General features: G+C 36.3%; 1 protein-coding gene across 8 annotated transcripts in view; it reads left to right on the top strand.

The window, feature by feature from the left end:
• Positions 1 to 19,120, top strand: part of SRPK2 (SRSF protein kinase 2) — a 153,302-nt gene that overhangs the window by 1,931 nt on the left and 132,251 nt on the right. The gene's annotated exons all lie outside the window — the stretch shown is intronic.

Raw genomic sequence — 19,120 nt, 5'->3', positions numbered from 1 at the left:
TCGTCATCAGATTTTGACAGTTAACTTTCATCCACACCCTGCCTGCTACTGCTGTTTCCTCCAGTGTTGTATGAAAGCTTTGTTGTGCTTTCAGTTGTGCTTTCAGTTATATGAATTTGTTACTATTGTGAAGGAAACAAATTTTGCATACAAGATGCACAGTATGATTAGATTAGTTCCATTGTTTCCAAAAGCCTTCAGAAAGTCAGTTTGTAATATTGCGTGGATGTGTTTAGCCACTTTGAAAACAGAAAAATCTCAGATTTTATTATAACTCTAGATTCTGAATTGTATTTGTAGCTTTCAGTTGAATCTTAACCACAAGATTATTAATACCTTACTGTTTCAGTTATATGATAGAGTGTTCGATATGTTTCTAACCAGGGTTGCCTTGGGATGTCTTGCTGAATGAGGTCGTTAGAAGTTTGCTTTAACAGACACAAAACTGGTATTCTCTTCCAGTTTGCTGAAGAAACTGGCTACTGTTAAGTCAGGGTGCACAGTCAGTAGCTGGCTTTTTGCCATACTGAGTCGGCATTTCCAGATGCAATGGCCCAATCTGTTCAGTTGCCCTCGGGAAACAGTGGTTTTGCTGCCGTAGACAATGGCGCCATCGTTTCTTTGCTACTACATATTATTCTTTTCTCTTCAACCCCCTTTTATGCTATCTAGACCTTTTTATACTTCTTGGGTAACTCTTTCAAAATTTTACATCTCCTTGCATATGGTTAAATAGCTTTACTTTGTGGGCCAAAACTAGTATTGGACATTATTTTAGAAAATAACCTCAGCAGAAGTAGCCCTTTTTTTCTGCTGTTTCCAGCCTTGCTTTAAATCCAACTGCTACAGCATATGCTAGTATGTTATAGAACTGTATATCATCTGTGATGCACGTTAAATATGCAGTAGTTGCAAATGAAAATGTTGATTTAAGGAGCGGAAGTTCTACAACATAAGATCTTGTTTCACAGTTTTGAATCCAAAGCTTTTTTTTTTTCCCTGTAGCTTGTAGGAAGACCCTTGTCTGTTGAGTCATAGCTTTACAGAGCAACTTCCATTGTTGCTGGCAACAATGTGCTTCGAAGAACTGCAGGACTCTTCTAGAATTGGCTAGGAGGGTTACATTGCATTGTAACTTGCAGGCTTTTGTTTGAACAGTATTAAGATGATGACACAAGAAGAAAAAAAAATGCAGTGCTCTTTCCTTCTGAATAGCTTTTTGTCTGTTATGACCTTAATTGCCATGAAAGGCTGTGAGATCAGTCCTGTGACTGCTCAGTGTTGACCCCTTAAGTCAATTATGAGAAGTAGTGGAGGTGAATCCATAGTGTTTGTGTAATGTTGTGGGAAGAGTAGGAAATGAGAAGGTAAGTGACTCGTGTTCTGAAGAGAAAGCATGTTGTCTTGAATCAAAGCTAAATGTAAAACTGTATATGATACTTAAACTGAGGTCTTTTTTTTTTTTTTTTTTAATTCAATTACCCAGACTACTGAAGAAGCATAATATAATATGACTATTTAAAAATACTGGGTAGCACTTGCTTTTGGTAATAATGGATGGACTTACATGCAGCATGTACAAATGGCATATGTATTTTTTTGGATCAGGCAAAAGATTAATCAAAATGGTTAGTTCAGGTTCTCCGTGAACTACTTCTCCTTAAAATGGAGGTCTGCATTGAGAGAGGTCTGTGAGATAGCATTTTCAACGGATGCCCCATCTGTGTTCAGAGATAAACTTGCTTGCAGGTAGACAAGCTTTTTTGCTGTCCTTTACTTAGCACTAACAGAACCCAATTATGTAAGAGGCAGTCTGAGGTTTGCCTAGCTTTTGCATTCAGCAGAACTGCAAACTCTTGTCTATACTCAGACTAGTAGTGGCTTAAGCTGGAACAAACATCCAGCGTTATAATTTTTATTTTGCTTGACTTTATTTCTAATTGATTTTAAGGACAAAATGAATAAAACAAAAGCCAGAAGAGGACCCAAGCAGAGATTTGTGTTCTTTGACGCAAATTTCTACCAAAAGTTTAACAATAGACTTCTGTGTGTAGAAAAATTCAGCTAATGTGTGGCATGTGAATGCGTGGGGAGGATTAAGTGTGTTAAATGCTTGGGTGCAAATGTGTAAGACCAAACATGAAGACTTGTTTCAAAATTCATTTTTCTTGTAGTTTTTTTAGTTTTATCTTTTTAAGCAGTACTGAGAGTATTGGGGTCTTCACAACAGATGATGGTGACCATGCCGATAGTGCCTTATAGTGGTGAAGAGTACATATGTTAGATAACATGGGAAGTGCCGGATTTCTGTACTGTGCATTTCCAGACAACTAACATCATCTCGGGCCTGTATGCATTGTACATTTATCAAGGTTTTAAGTATATGACATCACTGTAGGGTCTTAATGTGTGAAAGTGATTCGCTGTTCTTGAGGAGAAAAAAATACCCACATCATCTTGCATAGTGTTACAGTGACTTTCATTACCTTAGTTTATTTTTTGCTTGCAACACTTTTGAAAGTGCCCCCCCGCCCCCAAACCCTTTTCCTTTGTCTCCTTGCAAGGATGGAAACGCGTATGTGTGAAATGCCTTTTGCAGTTTTTCTGTGGACTACCAGTGGTTTGTGGCCGTATGTTGTCCTAGAGTGGTTCAACCTGTGAAGTCCACTCGGTGTTGGGTTGAGTATTTGCTCAAAATGTGATGATGGGCATTGTTACTGTCCTGTTAGACTTCTGCCATGATAGCCTTTTGTCTTCTTGCTAAGAATATTTTAAATTGAGTTTTATCTTCTATTTTTTGTCAAATTTTAAGATTCCATTAGGCTAACTAAATCATCAGGCTGTAGCTTTCTACCTTGTTTTTTTGCCCACTTACATGTGTCTAGACGTTATTACCTACCGTTACGCCATCTTAAAAAGAAAAAGAACATACAGAAAGATTCAGCTGAAAAAAACAAGGTTGATTTTAGTTGTCTAGATATAATACTAATAATTATTTTGTGAAGAAGTAAATAATTGTGTTTATTGAGATTACAGAAATTTAAGTTGGAGTTGTGACCTGTTTGATCTTAAATGCTTGAGTCACGTAGTCTAATGTTCCTTTATATCGTAATAATAAACAGATGTCAAAGACTGTGGAATTTGATGAAATCTAAAGTAATTTTCAGTGTAAACTATCATGTGTATTACAAAGCATTAGTTCTTCTGTTTTGATACTCCCAGTGTCATAAAGTAAGAAAACATCCCACAGCTCTAATAGCTTACATTCTGAAAAGGAAGTGGCTCCAGAATTTCCAATATTTGGAAGTCCGCCTGCAGATTTGTATGCTGAAAGTAGTTGTTGTCATATAAGTGTCAGGGCATCTATTATCAAAGAATTATCTGCTCGTAAGCATTTGCCAAGATTAATGCTTTTATGAACAGGCAATGAATATAGATGCCATTTGGGAACCTGAATCTGATCTGTAATAGTTGTGTTTCATAATATTATTTTCAATAACCCTTGTTTTATTAAAGAAAAACCCTGGTTCTACACAATTCCGTTAGACAAAAGTGCCTTAATAGGGGAGGGAAAATAACTTAATTTCATGATCGTATTAATAACTTAATTTCAGATCGTATCGAGGTGAGTTGTTGGGGAGTAACTATGATGATGAGGGACAGGCCACTTGTATTCTGGGTTTTTTTTTTTTGTTTTGTTTCACTCTGTTATTTACAGTAACTATAGAGTAAGATGGTAATAAATTTTACGGCCAAGACCTGGCCATGGATTTTGAAATAAAAACATCAGTCTCCTTTTGTCTTCAAGAAAGTGACAGACTAGAAGCTATTTACTTTTTTTTTTTTTTTTTTTTTGGCAACTACAGTTAAAGATATATATGGCAATCTTTACTGGGTAAAAAGAAACATCAGATTGCATAGTAAATGTGATTTGATAAAAGTGGTTTGAATTGGTCCAAAGCCTTCAGTTGGGGTAACTTCTCTGCATTCCAACATGTTAACGTAAAGGAAAAAAATCCTTTTTTACTTGACTTCTTAATGGTGTTCTAAAAGTGCTTTTTGATCATTTTAATAACTTGCTGTGGGTGAAAAAGAAGATTGTAAGGTGCACACACAGTTCTGTTTGGTGGCCGTCGATAATCTAGACATAGGACGAAAGTAAGACCTATTGTTATGGCTGTAACAAATATTCAACTTTTTGCTTGCCACCTCAGAATATGACTTTTCTCAGATAAAGTTAGCATCCAATCTCAAACAGTTTTTGGAGCAGTAACAGTTGTAGAAGCAAACGTATCTAGATAAGCTAGTTCCATTACAGAGAGAGAAGTGTGGGTTAATGAGAACGTTGTGTCATATTGAGCTATCTCCATTGTGTCATATTGAACTGTCTCCATTTCCTCATTTAGTGGAGAACTGCTGATCCTACTGAGGAAATGAGCACAAGACCTTTTTTTTTTTTTTTTGTTAATTACTTGTCTCTTAAGAGACTAGATTTTTGTGTTTAAAAATTGATTTTTGGTTTTAAAATTCCATTAATATTTTTCAAAGATTGCAATCTTCAGAATTGTCGTCTTTTCACTGAAGAAGCTAGAGGCAAAGGTTGGTGTGGACTACATCTGCCTTTATGACTAATGATCCTTAGGAGAGTGTGGAAACTGCACATGCTTCTTATAGCAATACCTGTACGTCGAATGGATTTAGTGTACGTTTCTCTGTTTCCCTTCTTAATGTCGATAAGAAAAGAGTAAATCTATATCTCTACAGAAACCCTTTTTCTTTTTGTTGCATGAGAAAGACAATGAGCTTTAGATAATATACTTTATCTAACTTCCCTTTCTGGTCATCTTTCGTGAAGATACTACTGGATGTGTGTGTATATATATTTATGTCCATCTGTTATAGACATTAAAAATTATTTTAATATTTTTGAAGGAAGCCCGGCCTAAATGTGGATAAAGAAATTGCAAAATTACTTGGTATCGAGGAAACTGCGCAAGCATTTTAATGGTTCCGCAAATGTGTTATGCTTGGACAAAATAACTATTTTGTATTGCTGGACAAGTAAGTTGTTTTAAGAACTGCATCTGTTAGGTAGTTGCTGTGCGGATAGGCATTTGCTGGATGTATTCTGTTCACTGATCAAAGGCTACATGTATACATAAAGCCTCTTGGGATTCCTATATGAACCCTCAAAGTCTGAGACAGTCTCTTAACTGCCCCTCAACTGAAACGTGTAAGCGGATTCTAAGAGAATGTAAATGATGACTGAAAACATGCCAGCAAGTGCCCCTCCTTCTCTTGTTGGTCCAGGCCTGCAGAAAAGAACTACCCATCTAAAGCTTCCGTTTGCCATTGAGGAACACTTCTGTGTAATACCTCCTGATTTATGTTACACTCGTGACCTATTTCAAATTTTGCACAGTTCTGAAGTAAACAGTCAGCCCAGGTTTTTTGATTCCCTCCACAAAGGGAATTTAAAATATCGTTCCTGTGCTTTTCTTATGCAGTATGCATAGATGCAGTTCCTGAAAAGCCTTTTTTCTTTAACGTAGACAATACTTAACTGTTTTTGTGGGTATCTGTTGAAAAAGATAATTTAAATTAGCCACCATAAATCAGGCTTCTAACATTCACTTGAGGTAGAGGCAGTCTTTTCCATTATGACCTGTTGAATTGCTTTGAGAAATGCTAAGGAGAAGGGGCTGGTCAATGACTGTTGCTCTACTTCTGTTTGGTTTTATACAGCTCACAGTGCAATGGCTGTTTTTCCTGAAGAATGGAATATGAGAAGATACAGATAATTTGGATTTAGAATGTAAGAACTATATTAACAATATGAGGCAGCCTTTTTTTTTCTTTTTTTTTGGTCTTGGAATGACGCGGTAAAGACCGTCAGGGAAGCCAGTATTAATTGTTTAGTAGCTGTTGAAGAGAAGGACTAGGAAAGATTAGTCCCTCATGTTATGCCAATATTTAATGAAAGCAAATGATGTGATCTTGATCGTACACAGAAGAAAGGGATAGGCCTGCTAAAAACGAAAGCATAATTATGTAGCAGTTAGCTTCATAGTGACTTCCTCTTCCTACCTGATGATTCCTGTTATAATTCTGCCCAAATCTTATTTTGCACTCTAGCCTGTATGATGATAATCCAATAACTAATTTTGTTGTAGATTACTAGTTGACTATGGGGATTGGGGCCCCATTTTGCTAGACTATTTTTTAAAAAAATCTTAGTCAGATTTAAAGGAACAAAAAACTGCCTTTATATATGCATCTTTACATATACCTATACTTGTATCTCTAAAATACAATTGAGCTCAGTTTTCATATATTCAAAGTGATAGCCTTTGCTTTCTGGTTCTCCTGTCCCTACTTTTTTTTTTTTTTTTTAAAGGAGACACTTACTCTTGCTTTCTCATTTCTTCCTTTTATCTGTTCAACAGTCGTCTTATTGGACGTTGCGAGAGGAACGGCTCTGTTTAAAGTTGCCGGAGCCTTGGTAGTCATCTTCCTCTTATTCCCCCTTTGGCATGCCTGTAACATGCCTTTTAAGAGTGAGCTCCCTCTTTGCGAATTATTGTATTTGAATGGATTTGTGATAATGTGCGGAAGACATGCTTATCTTTCTAGCTATTTCTTTGCATAAGGTAATAAAGTACATATTACAGAGCCTTATTACAGTGGTCTGTATCTGCTGGAACCTAAGGTAACCGTAGAAAAAGTCTTTAATAGAAGACGTTATGGATAAACTTTTGGGCTGAAGAGAATGATCTACTTAGGTTTAAAAGTACACCCCTGTAAATATAGTAAGTTACTTTTGAGTTGTGTATACCACTTTAAATTGAAATTTAGCCTACGTGCTTGGAAATCTTAGGATTAAAATGGTGCATATACCTAAAAATTACGTTTTCTGGTTTTGTCTAGCAAACCAGCTGGCAGATTTTTGATTTTTATATCAAGACTGCATAATGAAGTAAAGTTTGGCTAAGGAGCCTCTTTGAGTGTTAATGCTAAGGAAGGGAATCTTATCTTGAACTTGTTAGTTAAAGGCAAACTACACAAACAACTCTTGTGAAATAATGCTTCTTGTTAGTATTGGTGCTCTTGCAGTTTTTCCTCGACTAAAATTAGTCGATTAGAAAAAAGTCACTAATTTAAATGTAAAAGACTAAAACAATCAAAGGCTTCACTTGCCTTGAGCTATTGTCAATGCTTAGTTTGAAGTTTTCTAAAATAGAAGCGAGAACTCCGTAGTTAAGTCAATGTTATTTTCCTATCCCTGAGGAAAAAAGATTTAATCCCTCCATTGTACTTGTTGCAGAGATAAAGGTCAGAACTGTCTAGGTGCAATATCTGTATGTTAAATTCTGATATTAAAATAATTTGTTTAATAACTTCCAAACTGTACTAAAGATTATACTGTTCTTGTGTTTGTTGTTCTAAAGAAAATTCTCTCTTGGGACATCTATTTTTTCTTCCCATTGATCTTGGTTCATCTATTCTTCCTTCCTCGCACCCCCTGCCATAATTTCTCTATTTGTTTCACTTGTCTCCCACTTTCTGCCCTCCTGCTTTTGTTCGCTTATATGTAACGTTATTTATTCTTCATGGACTCAGACATCTATAGTGATTTTTATACAAACAAATATGTAAGAAATCCTTAGGTCATTGCACCGAGTATGTAGATGCATATGATTGAAGTGCTTCTGTGAGTGATTGCCTGAAAGGCTGCTGTAAGAATAGGAAATGCATTATTAAGTTGCATCTTCAAGGGAGTACCTACAGTCTGTAGAGCAGGATGACTTTAATTGCTTTTTTTCATTGCATCAGGCTACTTCCTCTTCTAGAGTGTTTAAGAAAGGAAACAGCTGTTGACTGTACAGAGCTGCTTTTCATCAGGCCTTCCATGCCTAAGCATTCACGGAAGAAAGATTCAGGTTGCTATAAAACGCTGAATTTCTTTTCAGTAGCTTCAGAAACTTGAGCTTTGGTCTTTATTTGTCCTGCTGAACTGTAGGCAGTTAAGTGGGCTAGGCCTGCTTTGTTCACAAGAGCTATGAAAGTACATTAAAACAGCTGGTTATGTTTCTGACTCCTACCAGGGTATGAGTACCCAGTGGTCACTTACTGCCTTTGAGGGACAGTTAGAGAGTTTGGGATTATGAATCACGTAGAAGCGAAACTGTAGAGCTCTGAATCCCAGAAAAAAAATGATAAAATGTAAGTTCTTAAAATTCAGGTTGAAAGTAACTAAAAGAATGCCAGTTAAGTGTATCTAAGGTCATAGGTAAGCAAGGTACATAACAAGGCAACTTTATTTAAACCAGATTAAAAAAAAAATGAAATCCTATAAATTAATGGGTGAACTTGAATGTCTATTTTAAATGAGGCTAGTGATACATGATCTCAGAAGCTTGACTGAAGGTGATCAGTGTATTTTATCTACTATAAAAGTAGATGGAGAAGTGACATTTATGTTAAAGTGCAGAGTCAAAAATGGTAAGTATTAGCTGTCTGAAAAGGTATTGTTCATCTCACTGGATTGAAATTCCATGGCTACCTGGAAAGAATACGGTGTTCTCTATTGACTGTTTGATCATGAAAGGGAGCTTTAGTTATAGTTGAAGAAAAAATATGTGAATGGAAGACTTTTCCAAACTGAGTAGATATCATAACGAGACATAATTCGGAATGTGTTATTAAACTACACAGTGGATTGTTTTGGGGAATACATAATCAGATCTCATGAGGAAAAGCGATTCTTTAAATTTATTCCTGAGCAGAGCATAATGTCTGACTCAAATACTTTTCAATAGTTATATCTTATGCTGTAAGGGGCAGCTAATGTAAAAACAAACTTAAAAGAGCATTTAAAGAGTAAAATAGTAGAGGTATTTAGGAGATATTTGAATTCATATTAACAAAGCCCGTGAATAGACTGGGTTGGGACAACTGTTTTTTTTAAGAACTGGTTATTTTAATGTTTAAAAGCTAATTATAAAATCTTTTAAAATAAATTGTGCTACTATATAAATACGCTTTGTGCTCAGTTTGTATGTGGATCTCATCTTACTGCCTCTAAAAGGATGTGGTAGAACTAGAAAATGGTTAATGAAGGAGGTAGTAAAGTTAACTGAGGCTATTGAACAGCTTCACTTATGACTTACGTGCTTTTCAGACAAGTAGCGATAACTAATGGATATTTCACAGAAGTGCTTAAATCTTTACTCATATGCAAGTGAATAGTAAATAATTTACCTCTTCTTATGACAAAACTAGGGTAGCCAGAGAGCATGTTTAATGCCAGAGAATTTTTTTTTTTTGAATATAGTACAAACAGCAGAATATATCTACAAGATACTATAGAGGTCAAATTATAAATGGATTTGAGGAGGAGAAGAGTAGACAGTAGTAGTTATTAAGTATGTTACTGCACATGCAATTTTTCTGACTTTCCAATCCAGTGTTTCCTGAAATGCTATCGTGTAAGCTTTTTCTGATATAGAGTCATCCACTTCTATGCTCATCTCTAAGGATATGTTTCTGGCATCTAGTGATATGCTACAGGCCTAGGTCGATCTTTGATGTGAATTAGTATGGGAGTTTCAAGGTTTTTAAAGACCTCTTCAGTAGAGGAACAACAGGTGACTGTAGCTGTAAGCGTAGATCCAAAAGAGGTGTGAATGATCTAACATGCAGCGTTCCTCTGCCTGGGTCAGTAGTGAAACTAGTTGTGAAACTGGAAGATTAACAATAATATAATATCATACTATACGTACAGTGCTCATTCATAACCCCAAATACAGTAAGAGAAAGAAGAAAGAAGGGGCTGGGAGGGATGCCTTAGCCAGGGAGTAGGACAGACTGAAGGAATGGGAGTGCCTGAAATGCTGATTTTCCTATAGACTTTATTGGCATCTGCAGATCTGAGTTTGATGCCAAAGTGAGCTTTGGATTTAAAGGCATGAATATAAGTGTGTGTGTTTTTTTTTTTCCCCTCCCATCTGTTGCTGTGAACAACTAACTCTCTTAAAGCTTCAGTTCTCATGCTTATGTAGTAGCTCAGTAATTCACTCATCTATGAAATAAGAGATATGATGCCAGAGTGATTTCAAGCCTATTATTTCAACCTGCTGTGAGCAAGTGTCAGTCACAGGATTGTAGGGTGTGCTAGGCATCGATGTGAGGGAAGGGCAGTAGCTTTGTATCTCTTCAGTCTTTTGCTCTTGATTATTCAGCAGGAGTTAGAGGACGAGTAACTGAAAGGGAGGCTTTACTACAAAGTGTTACTGATGCACTGGTATCAACCTGCTGTTTGATTGTGGCCAAGTAAGTCTGAGTTCCAAAAAAAGGCAATGTTTTGCTCAAAATGAGGCTATTAAGATGATTAAAAGGAAACTTTTTGAGCATAGCAGCCATAATTCAGCATTTTTATAAGTGGGGGACCAAAGGAAATAAAAGGCTTAAGTTTTCATTCTAGTTGCTTTCTGGGGTCACAAGGCACGGTATGGCAGCTCCCTGTTGCCAGAGTCTGTTCCCAGGTGTATATTTTAAAATCTCAGCTTTGTCAGGGGAGCTTGAAAAAGACCAGAAGCTTCATGAAACTCTTATGCGATCTAGTTCATAGGAATAGGAGTCATCTGTACACATAACAGTAACTGGAAAAAGCATTTTTCTTTGGTTTTATTTGTTGTTGTTTTTAATGGCTGCATGTTGCTCGGGGCTACCTGTCTTGTGTATTGGTAACACAGTATTCCAACAAGTGTGGGTTTGCAAGTCTCATGATACTGATCATAGACATTTAATCAAAGTCCAGTCAAATGCTTTAAGAGATTTGCCTTTATTTTTCTATGTAAATTAGAGATTTTCGTATACTTGGCGTTGCCTAGAAATGCTTGATCTATCGGATGGTACAAAATGACCTGTGTCAGATGGGTTGAGAAGATGATGCCTAAGGTTTTTGTAATTGCTTCCAATGCTGTACGTTTTATAGAGTCACTCTTTAATCAGAAGGAACTAGCAGTCCTGTGAACAGGGAGCTTTGTGATGAACTCAGTGTTGCTGTTGTGGATTAAATACGATCTGAGCATGTTTGCCACTGAAGTCCCTTAGATAATCTAGACGTGAAGACACAATTTGTGAATCTCAGTTTGACTTAAAAGGTAAGATAGGTGCTAAGATACTTAGTTTTACCCAGTTGACCTTCCAGGTAAGTTCTGACCTAGAAGCACAGGCACTTGACTCCCTGGACTGGTAAAACTTAAACATCTGTGAAAAACCTGACACTGAAGAGAAAGTGTTGTTTCTGTTCTAATTGACATGCAAGGCAATATTAGTGTAGCTTTTTTGTGTGTTTCATCAAATAAGATAATTCTGGATATAGTAAATGGGTAGTATAACAAAAATAAGATGAATATGCTGATAGTTTTAAGTGCAAGTCTGATATAGTCCTTGTATTATATAGTCAACAAAAAGCACTCAGGAAAAAGGACTCCCTTCATGGTGGTGCTTGGTTAGCATGCGAGATTGTGTCACCGTAGAGGATTAGAGTAGCATACTCAAGTAATATGGACAACAACCTACTTTCATTTTTTTTTAATATGCATAGCTTGTATATGAATTAGACACAACTCTTTATTTTTCCACTTATGTAAGAATTTGGAACGGAATAACAAAGCTCTGGGATAATAGCCCATAAAAAGATGGTAGTGTGTGTTCCAATTTTGATTAAGCTGTTGTGACATGGGCATGACTAAAAAGAACTAGGCTGAGGTTACCATCTTTTAACTTGTTGCATGTATCAATGCCTGATGTTCAGTATTCATGTTATAGACCACTGTTAATTAAATGAGAATGTGGTTTGGATAGTAGAGTAGGAAAAACTCAATGAATTGAATTGAATTAGATTTAATTTTGGGTATCATACTTCATTCCACCAAATGCTCTGTTTTAATTTGCATTTGCTATTTGAAACAAACATCCTTTTATGGAAAGTTCCATCTATCTCAGTAGGGCTCATAGGAGAGAACATCACAATCTAAGACTAATCAGATGTTATGGTAAGTCTAGTTTTAACACCTGGAGAAGTGGCCACTATGGCCACAGGTGACAATAAATAGACTCAGTATGTTTCGAATACTACTCGGTGAATTTGTTAGAGAAAAAAGTTTTGAGTTTGGTTGGAAATTTTGGTCCAACGTTCTTTCTGGTAAAGTGAGTGTTCTCCATCCCTGACTGTTGGTCAGACTAACCAGACTGGTTAGTCTGTTGGAAGGACTGACTGGCAGTCCCACAGCTGCCTTGCAGCCTTTGCCGCTTCTCTTGTGCTTCTTTTTCAATGTTGTGACCCCCCAAATGTTGCTGACTTTCTTTGTAAGGAGGCCTTGGGCCTTCCATTTCATTTTGGTTTTCTGTACTTGGACTATTCTGTGTCTGCTGCCAGCTTCTCTGACCTTGGATTAGCCACTACCTGCGCCCATCCTGGTAACGTGGCTGAGGGTGTAAAGATAAGTGTATCTTAGCTGCTGAGGGGAACAGAGTTGCAGGAAAATAAAAACAGTGGACAATGGAAACAAGCACTACTTAAAATCAAAGTTCAGTGCTGTGGAGCTAGTAAGTATGCCTGATCACTGCACTCTCTGAAACTGCATTTAGTACAAACATCTCTTTTTCCCGAGCTAGGCAATGCTGTTTAAATGAGACTTAAACCACCGTCCTTCTGAAAATACCTCACCCGCAACACAAAAGATAGAAAAGGCAAGAGGACTCTGCTGGGTTTGTGAATTCAAACTGTGTAGTTTTAAAAAAAAAAAAAAAAAAAAAAAAAAAGAAAAGTTACTTTTCTCCACAGTAAACTGTTGACGTTATATGTAGCAAATCTTATGCGTCATTATTGGTAACTATGTATATGTTAATTTTCTGATATTCCTTGTATTTTAGGACAGCGTGCTAAATACTAAGATAGTGTGATTGATTTTAGGGAAGCTCTACAGTAAAATATCTTTGTGTTGTGACCTGAGACTGTTAACACCACAGCAAACTAAGCGTCAAAAATATTTTAGTCTTCAAGTAATAGACTTTACTTTTGGCACTTTTTTCTGCTTATATCACGTTAAAAAAGTATTGAGTTGTGTTTATATACTTACTGTGTGAGGATCCAAAAATAGTTTAGAAACATTCAAGGCCTTTATTAAATGGATTTTTATGATACCCTCTCTTTACAACTGAGGAGAATGTCGCACGTTAATTTGACTCAGGTTGTACGTGTGTAAAAAGGAATACTGCACTCTTCTCATTGCCTCACATCTGAATCAATGAATCTGACATTTTTGCATTGTTGTGCTATCTCCTTATCTCACTTTGAAACGTTTAATCGCCATTTTAGAGAAATATGTCAAGTAGTAAAGTTATCTTAAAAATAAAATTATGCAAAGAAAGTCCTCTCATGGCTGTTGTAACACCAAAGAGTTAAGTGGCATCAGAAAATTCTTTCTCATTTATTTATGGCCTTCATAAAAAGCTAGATATTGCTTTATATTTTCTTCATATGACATCAAGAAATGAGGAAGGAAACCTCATTTAATTTTTCTGGAAGACGTATCATTAAATAGAATAATGTGACTTGAATTTTTAAAACAGAAAGTGGTATTAATCATATTAACAGTGTCCCTTTTAAATCTAAACAAGTATATGGTTAATTATGACAAAGGTAATAGCGCAAAAGTTGGGAAAGATTTAAAAAAGGAGATCTAGGACAGATGTGACCTCTGATTGTTCTTCCATAGTGTCAGGACTCTGTGGAGAAAATCCAGAGAATGTGTTAATTTGTTCAGAGCGTTTTTAAGATAAAGCTTTGTTCATAACCGAATGTCTGAGGAATATTTTCATGCCTAGTAAATCTGCTAACATCTGCATAGCTTCTCTGCATAAAGCATTTATGTGGTACCCATTGACTGTTCTTCTTGGCTCTTGACTAGAATTCTTGTTATTATGGATATGCAATGCGTTTTACAAGAGAAATAGCTTAAGTATATACTATTTACTTGCTTGTTTGTAGTTTAATGGCTCATTTTGTATCTTTGCATAACTTTTGACTTGACTAATTTTTTTCATCTTCCAATAAATCATCTTCAACCAATTCTGCCCTTGATATTAGTGATACATTTTAGCGTAGGGTTAGTCAACCAATTTATAGGTAAGAAAGTATGTCCTTGATTTTCTTTGCTTTTTAATGATGAGAGTGCTTGATTTCCATGACTGTAACAGTGATTTTGTGTAACATGGTATTTTTTGTGTAAAGTTTTCAGTCCTCTAGTATAGATGTCTTTCTGTGTCTTTAATGAGTTTTATTGTCAATGTTTGGATTTTTTGTTCTTTAAACTTATTTTTGTTAGGATGGTCAAAAACCCTAGCAAGGTCATGTCATATCATACTATATATATATATATATATATATATATTTATATATATACACAAACACACACATATAAGTGTGTGTGTATTTATTGTTGCATTGCCATAATTCTAAAAACTTTTGAGTCTGTTTCCTGTAATTGTGGCTAAAGTAGTTGGTCACCTGTAGAAAAGATTAAGAAAGTGATCGAATTGTTGATAATTATAGGGTGGTCATTTATTGAATCTGTCAGTAGCTAACCTTTTTACCGTACATATTTCCTTCTTGTACTCTTGGCAGTTGAAGTTTGTTGATTCTTGCTGACATGAGATGGGTGATTGGCATCCCCAGATGCCTACTTAGCCCACTTTTTTTGTGGCTAGTGGCCTCATGCAAGGGAACAAATGGTACACATCATATTTTATAATTTTATTGGTATAGATAATAATGATTATGTATGTATATGTAGATAAAATACTATCTTTGCATAACAATTTCATTTGGGGATTTTTAAACATATCTTAAACTCAAACAGTGCATAAAGTCTCTTACCACCCTATAAAGGTAATAGTATACTGGCAGAGATGATATCTCTCAGTATTTCAGGAGATATGGAAAACAACAAAGTAGGAAAATTGGTTCCCTTCCAATTCTTTGCTTAGTAAGGTCATCTTTCTTTAGGGGTCATCTTCGTGTGTTGTTCTCATCAAAGCATTAGAATGTTATAAGCAAGTGAAAAATAGAGGAGGAAGCTGCCTTTTTTTGTTTCTTGAGTTGACGCTTTTTTTTTTCTCTTTGAAAGTGAAAGTCACAGATACCGTGGAATTAAAGCTTAATCAAGAATTAAAAACACCTCTACCCCATTTCCCATAATATAATTCTATTTCTGCTTTTATCGGCACCAATGGAAAACAGCAAAGTCCACATTTGCAGCCAATAAATTTTTCCTAGAACACTGGAATGAAAATTGGGTATGTATTATGTCATTTTCCATCTAAAGAGACCTAATGGGTATGGTTGGTGGTATCTGGAGGAAGGAAATAGAAGATAAGGCAGAGACTGAGTACAGGAGAGGGAAAAGTCTCATTTGCAATTTAATGCTTCACTAAAGGGGAAGACATGGGTATGTTCTCCTGTTGGTGTGGTCAAACAACTGAAATGCTGAAACAGCTCTCAAAGTTGCAAACTGGGAATTAGGGAGGTGAAGAGAGCATGTGTGTATGCATGGTTTATGGGTATGCATTTTATATGTATATAAAATGAAAATCTTTGCTACTATCCTTCTTAATACTACATTTTTTTGACTGTCTTTATTTAAAGTAATATAAATGAACTTTATTCTAAGCCCCCCGTTTTCTTGGTGGAGACTGTCAGGTAGACAACCCAGCTTTAGGGCTCCCGTCTACATTCTTTCTCAGCCTGAAGTTCCCCACTGCTGATCTCCCGTGTTTGCAGCATGATCCTCTCCCACCACCTGTCAAGGTGGTGCACAAGTGCAGCTTGAACATCTGTTTCACACACATCAGGGAAAATAGTTACTAATGCATTCATCTGCCCCTGTTCTTTCAACTCTTCTTAGAGCCTGTTCTTACTAATTTGTTGCATCCAAGCTGCAGAATAGGTTGCTTGAATTCCCACCAGTATACTACACTCAAAGTCTTGTTATGGACAAAAGAAATGCACTTTATATGCAGAACAAAGAATTTGTGGTTAGTCTAATTGAAGTCTTAACAGTCTATCAAAAAATTGCCGACAGTCAAGTTACAATGATACTAACATTTGAAACAGTAAAAATGACAAATACGCGAACTTTGTAGTATCTACTCTTTTTCTGATCACAGAATCACAGAACGGTTGAGGTTGGAAGGGAGCTATGGAGATCATCTAGTCCTACCCCCCCCCCCCCCCATGCTATGCCCACCCTTCTGAGGTTGATGGCTTCAGCTGAGGGGAGGGATATGGCCATTCATCAGCATCCCGAGTCTGCCACTGGGAGGAGTATGATGTTGATGTTGATAATTTCTTCTTCCTCGCTCTGAGATCCACTTAGGTCACTTTTATATGTTTACTGACGTGTTCTGCAACTTGTTCTTTCTTCACTGACTTGCAAATCCGTGTTACAATCCGTGCTAAAGTCCGGATTTACTATGTAATGCTGTATATTACGTATTTTGGATAATTGTTCTCCTTGTTATACCTAAAACAGGTTTTTCCCTGCACCCAGGCTGCAATCCTTTGACCAGCAATTGACCGTTTGTGAGTTGCTTGTAGCCCTGAGGCCTCTCATACCATCCTGTGACTTTCTAGGCTTCTGCAGTCATCCCGTGCCTTTGCCCCTTTATGCTGCGTTTTATTCCAGTGTCACAGATAGTTCAATCTACGTGGAATAACTACTTATTATTGCTATATTAATTAGGAAAATGCACATAACAGTAGGTGTTATACCACACAATTGTACAAAGCTACACTAAAACTGAAGCAAAGTCATTTGATCAGTAGACAGTTGCTGTTACAAGCTAAAACAAATCTCCAAGCAGGCCAAGACAAGCTCAGACGAAGCCTGGCAAGTTCCGAGGCTTGTGTTATTAGCTTAACCCAAAGCCTGTGACGCATTTCAAACGATGGCAACGCCATATTTACTGGGCTACGCTGTCTTGCTTTATGTGATCTGTAGTGAGGAGTAATCACTGCTGTTTGTTCGCGTAATCTGAATGCAAATATACTGCGTTCCTTAAACCTCTGCCATGCTCTGATCCTTGCTGCTGTTCAGAAAAGCTTGCTAGAGGCAGCTAGGAAGTGAAAAGGCATACATTTAATGCTAAACTGGTGATGACAAAATAAAATGATGTCCTGGAGATTTTTCCAGGAAAAATCTCCAGGACCTTTGAAATGAAAAAATGGTACTTAGATCAGCATATCTGAGAGAATATTTGCAAGTAGCTCACCTAACTGTTGGACATTGTAAGCAGGAATGGCATCAAAGGGAAGGGGCCTTTTTCTGCTGTACATTTGAACGTTTTTAAAGAGAATTAATTGAGTTAAAATTCAAATACAATTAAAGCCATATAGGCTTTCTTTAAACACAAAGCAAGTTGTATTATTAACATTTTAAAAAATTATTTCAGTGCTGGGAACTGCAGTAGTAGATAGTCCTGAACTTCTCATTTGCAAATTGGCTTTGTAAAGACCTTTTTAAGGTTGAATCTCGTTTAAAGTAGTATCTTGAAATACTGGTGGTTTGCAGTGTGACTTCTGATTTTATTTACATTGAACGTTCAGCTGCTATTGCTTCTCTTAAAAGAAGCTTTGTACCTACCCTCACAAAACGAGCTTTTGTGTTCAAGTGGACAAAGCTATGTAGCACTGTACAGTGAACAGAAATTTTAGCTAAAATAGTTGAAATGGCTTGAAAGCATTTTTAAGGTATGACTTTTCTTCATTATGGAAATTCTGTTCATATTCTAAAGTAGATCAAAAGTGTGCCAGGAAATAATGGGAAGATCATTTAAGTAAGTTAGAGAATGGTGTTTTAAACAAAAGACTGGTCTATAGATCTGTTTAAGATTGAGAAGAAAGAAATAACCTTTTTTGCCTAACTATGACATTAGTAGCACTTGTATATGAAACGTATTAAAAAAAAAAAAAAACTTAGTATTACTATCAACCTCTATATTCTGCATATGTATATAAGTGTACAAGAGACGTGCTATTAATAATGCCAATTAGACAAAGGTTAAAGTGGGTAGTACAGACCTTCAAGCCACCTTGGTCATACCTCAATAGCTTTACTCTCTCCCGTGCTTCAGTTTCCCACTTCCATAAGCCTACCTCTTACGCTTCTTTTAAGCCCACATGTGTTGTGCAAAAATATCAGAGCTGGACTCCCCTGGCTTTTCTCTGTGAGGTACTAACAAGTACCAGTGGCCACTTTTCACAAAACTTGTAGAAAGTTAAATAGCTCTGAGGCCTCTATCTACTTTTCAAATGTTGTTAAAACTGGCAAGTATGTGGATAGACACAGAATGATTACATAAACTCTACTTTTTTTTAAGAAGCAAAAAAAAAAAAGATAGAAACTGTATTTCTTTGCTAGAAGAAAGATGGCTTTAAAAAAACAATCTGCTGGTTGAAATTAATTGGTTTTGTGTTTGATCAAATCTGTTTGACTTTCTTCTTGCATGTTTCATTTCCAAGAATGCTAAAATAACCATCACTGAACTATTTGGAAAAAATATTGAAAGTTTTTGATTAAAATGTAGTTTATTTGTCTTTCTACTAGTCTCTAGAAACAGGGACATCAACAGAAGGGATGGGAGTGACATACAGTCTTGTCAAGCGGCTGTTACTGTTGCTGCCTAGTCAGCATCTGGATTTTCAAGAGATATTTATAAGAATATAGATGTAATCTGAACAAAGAATGGGGTTATCTGTAACAGCAGTGCTCTCCTAAATGTATATGCTAGTTTGGATCCGGAAGAAATGGCAATGGGTGATGGCATGATTATTGAGAACTTCTTCTCCAGTTTGTCTCTCTTCTTTCTTTAACTGTTTAGCCAAACTTTCTAGTGGAAGCGTTTTGAAAGTTGTTTTCTCTGATACTGGATAAAGTAGGACTTGCTCTGCATTTTAACTCCTGTGCTTAGGGTACTTACATTTCTATTAAACACAGAATGGCAAAGCTGCAAGACAGATTGGAAATCTGCTCTTCTTTTCTATTTTGTGTTC

The sequence above is a fragment of the Struthio camelus genome, chromosome 1 (genome assembly GCF_040807025.1).
Source record: "Struthio camelus isolate bStrCam1 chromosome 1, bStrCam1.hap1, whole genome shotgun sequence".
In the NCBI taxonomy this organism is placed as follows: domain Eukaryota; kingdom Metazoa; phylum Chordata; class Aves; order Struthioniformes; family Struthionidae; genus Struthio; species Struthio camelus.
Note: the sequence above shows the minus strand (reverse complement) of the source record. Positions and strands in the feature narration are given on the sequence as shown.